This window comes from Triticum aestivum, chromosome 4A (genome assembly GCF_018294505.1).
Source record: "Triticum aestivum cultivar Chinese Spring chromosome 4A, IWGSC CS RefSeq v2.1, whole genome shotgun sequence".
In the NCBI taxonomy this organism is placed as follows: Eukaryota; Viridiplantae; Streptophyta; class Magnoliopsida; order Poales; family Poaceae; genus Triticum; species Triticum aestivum.
In genome coordinates this window covers 334,677,890-334,682,440 of record NC_057803.1, presented here as the reverse complement: position 1 = coordinate 334,682,440, position 4,551 = coordinate 334,677,890, and positions in this window count along the sequence as shown.

Here is a 4,551-nt window from a genome sequence, read left to right as displayed (position 1 = left end):
TGCAAGAAGCGAGTCAGGGACGTTACTCCTTCTTCCTCTACTCAAGTGGCCAAGCAGCAGAAGTATTGGCTTCCTCCTCCTCCGTTCTGTCAGTCGTATCAGCAGAAGAGCAAAGGTGGCAGTGGTTCTTCCCACCCACCCAACCCTGGCTTTCAGAACAAGACTTTGTCTCAAGCTCCAAGATCGAGTGCTCCGTATCACCGTCCGCTTTCAGAGGTCGCATGCAACAAGTGCCAATAGAAGGGTCACTATGCCAACAAGTGTTTCAACCAGAGGAGTCTTCCTCCTCCTCCTCCTGTCAGATCGGCAAGTACAGCTGTGGTCAAGCATAACACCAAGCATGCCAAGGTCAATTTGATGAATGCAGCTCAGGCAGAGGACTCATCAGATGTCATCATGGGTAACCTTCCTGTTAACGATGTTCCTGCAAAAGTTCTTTTTGACACTGGTGCATTGCATTCCTTTTTGTCATGCCCTTTTGCATCGAAGCACAATGTTGATACTGAGATCATGCCCAAAGTCATGCAAGTTGTTTCTCCCGGCAAGCTTTTGACTTCTAGTTTGGTTGCTCCTGATATCTCTATCACGTTGGGCGACTACAAGTTTCTTTCTTCTCCGGTGGTTCTTGGCAACTCGGATATTGATCTTATTCTCGGGATGGACTGGCTTTCTAAGCACAAGGCTCATCTTGATTGTGCTGCAAGGCAGATTCAATTGACTAATTCGTCTAAGGATGTAATTGTCTTTGCCGCTCGGGATAATACCATTCGTCTGTTTTCTCTCAATGAGAAGGGTGAATTGGATGCCATCTCTCAAATTCCAGTCGTTTGCGAATATCAAGACGTCTTTCTAGAAGAGCTTCCAGGAATGCCTCCGCACCGGCCAGTTGAATTCGTTATTGATCTTGAGCCTGGCACGGAACCTATGTGCAAACGTCCTTACAAGCTCGGACCTGAAGAGTTGAAGGAGCTGAAGAAGCAACTCGATATTCAAGAGAAAATGGGTCTCATCCGGCCTAGTTCTTCTCCGTGGGGTTGTGGTGTTCTTTTTGTGAAGAAGAAGGATGGAACGGACCGACTTTGTGTCGATTACTGTCCAGTGAACAAGAAGACCATCAAGAACAAATACCCACTTCCCAACATCAATGAGCTGTTCGAACAACTCAAAGGTGCCCATGTATTCTCCAAGCTTGATCTCCGTATGGGTTATCATCAGATTCGAATCCGTGAGCAAGATATTACCAAGACGGCTTTCAGGACAAGCTTTGGTTCATATGAATACACCGTCATGTCTTTTGGCCTCGTCAACGCTCCTCCGACGTTCTCTCGCATGATGAACTTCATCTTCAACGCCTACACCAATGACTTCGTTTTGGTCTATCTCGACGACATTCTAGTTTTCTCGAAGAATAAGGAAGATCATGCCAAGCACTTGCGTTTGGTTCTTGATAAGCTAAGGGAACATCAGTTCTACGCCAAGTTCTCCAAGTGTGAATTTTGGCTCGATGAAGTGCTTTATCTTGGTCATATCATCTCTGCCAAGGGCATTGCCGTGAATCCTGAGAAGGTGTCTGCAATTGTGAATTGGGAACCTCCTCAGAATGTGAAGCAACTCCGTAGCTTCCTCGGTCTCGCAAGCTATTGTCGAAGATTCATTGAAAACTTTTCTAAGATCGCAAAGCCTCTCTCAAATCTTCTCCAGAAGCACGTCAAGTACGTTTGGTCTCCGGAGTGTGACATTGCTTTCAACACTTTGAAAGAGAAATTGATCACTGCTCCAGTTCTGACTCCGCCTGATGAATCCAAGCCGTACGAGGTCTTTTGTGATGCCTCTCTCCAAGGTCTTGGCACAGTTTTGATGCAAGAGAAGAAAGTTGTTGCTTATACCTCTCGCCAGTTGAAGCCTAATGAGAAGAACTACCCCACTCATGATCTCGAGTTGGCGGCAGTTGTGCATGGTCTTTTGACTTGGAGACATATTCTATTGGGAAGAAAAGTGGACATTTTCACTGATCACAAGAGTCTCAAGTACATCTTCACTCAGCCTAATCTCAACCTCAGGCAAACTCGATGGGTCGAAATGATTCAAGTGTATAACCCGAGTATTGAGTATACTCCAGGCAAGGCCAACGTGATTGATGACGCATTGAGCAGAAAGGCCTACTGCAACAGTCTGATTCTTAAGCCTTGTCAACCCGAGCTTTGTGAAGCTTTCCGCAAACTTAATCTACAAGTTGTTCCTCAAGGTTTCCTCGCCAACCTTCAAGTCTCTCCTACCTTAGAAGACCAGATTCGCCAAGCCCAACTTCTTGATGCTATGGTGAAAAAGGTGAAGATTGGGATTGCCAAGAGTCAGTCCAAGTACAAGTGCTACCGCCTTGATGACAAGGACACTCTCTTCTTCGAGGATCGTATTGTTATACCCAAAGGTGACCTCCGTAAAGTGATCTTGAACGAGGCTCACAATTCTCTCCTCTTGATCCACCCTGGGAGCACGAAGATGTATCAGGACCTTAAACAGGCTTATTGGTGGATTCGAATGAAGCGCGAGATCGCTCAATTCGTGAATGAATGTGATGTCTGCAGAAGAGTGAAGGCAGAACACCAAAGGCCAGCAGGTCTCCTCCAACCTCTTGCCATTCCAGAATGGAAGTTTGACCACATTGAAATGGACTTCGTGACTGGGTTTCCAAAGTCCAAGCGTGGCAATGATGCTATATTCGTTGTCATCGACAAACTCACCAAAGTGGCTCACTTTCTGTTTATCAAAGAGTCGATCACTGCAGCTCAATTGGCGGAACTCTATACCTCTCATTTTGTCTCTCTGCACGGTATCCCACAAGTAATCTCTTCAGACCATGGCAGCATCTTTACCTCGAAGTTTTGGGATTCTTTTGAGAAGGCCATGGGCACCAACATCCACTTCAGCATAGCTTTCCATCCTCAAACTAGCGGTCAAGTCGAGCGTGTCAACCAGATTCTTGAAGATATGCTCAGGGCTTGTGTGATATCCTTCGGCATGAAGTGGGAGGATTGTCTTCCTTATGCTGAATTCTCCTACAACAACAGTTTTCAAGCAAGTTCGGGCAAGGCCCCATTTGAAATTCTGTATGGCAGGAAGTGTCGTACCCCTCTCAACTGGTCCGAAACCGGTGAACGTCAGCTTTTGGGTAATGACTTAATCACAGAAGCAGAAGAAATGTGCAAAGTCATTCGTGATAACCTCAAAGCAGCCCAATCCCGTCAGAAGAGCTACTATGATAGTAAGCATCGTGATTTGGCTTTCGAGATCGGAGATCATGTGTACCTCCGTGTCTCTCCTATGAAAGGTACTCGTCGCTTCGGTATCAAAGGGAAGCTTGCTCCCAGATACGTGGGACCTTTCAAGATTGTCAGCAAGAGAAGCGACCTCGCCTATCAACTCGAGCTTCCTTCAAACTTTGCAAATGTTCATGACGTGTTCCATGTCTCTTAGCTTCAAAAGTGCTTCAAGACTCCTGACCGCACCGTCAACTTCAAGGACATTGAGCTCCAAGAAGATCTCTCTTACCGTGAGCACCCAGTTGCTATTCTTGAAGAGACTGAACGCAAGACTCGCAGCAAGTCAATCAAATTTCTCAAAGTCAAGTGGTCACACCATTCCGACCGTGAAGCTACCTGGGAATGCGAGGATCACCTACGTTCTGAGTACCCGGCGTTCTTTCAGTCCTAGATCTCGGGACGATATCCTTTCGTAGTGGTGGAGTGTTGTAACACCCCGGATGTAACTTTCCCAATTTGTACTCCAACTCTTGCCGTTTCCGGCGTTAAGTTATTTTATTTTTCTCGGGTTCGGGTTTTTGTCTCCGTGTGTTGTTGTCGTTGTCATGCATCTCATATCATGTCATCATGTGCATTGCATTCGCATACGTGTTCGTCTCTTGCATTCGAGCATTTTCCCCGTTGTCCGTTTTGCATTCCGGCGCTTCGTTCTCCTCTGGCGGTCATTTCTACCTTTCTTTCGTGTGTGGGGATTAAACATTTCCGGATTGGACCGAGACTTGCCAAGCGGCCTTGGTTTACTACCGGTAGACCGCTTGTCAAGTTTCGTACCATTTGGACTTCGTTTGATACTCCAACGGTTAACCGAGGGACCGAAAAGGCCTCGTGTGTGTTGCAGCCCAACACCCCTCCAATTTCGCCCAAAACCCACCAAACTCCGCTCCATCATCTAGAGCGTTTGATCACGATCGCGTGGCCGAAAACCGCACCTCATTTGGACTCTCCTAGCTCCCTCTATGCCTATATATACCTCCCCAATTCCAAATCTCGGATCCCCTCGTCAAACCCTAAAAAAAACCATCTCCGCCGCCGCCGGACGTGTCCACACAGGCCGGACAACGTCCGGATCCGCCTCCACCAACCAGGAGCCGCCACGTGGGCGCCCCGGACCACATCACCGCCGCCACACCCGTGCGGGCCCGCCAGGCCCGAGCCGGGCCCCGGAGGCCCGAAGCCACCGCGCCGCCGCCCGAAGCCCCGCGCCTCCTCTGCCCGCGCGCTGCCCAGGAGC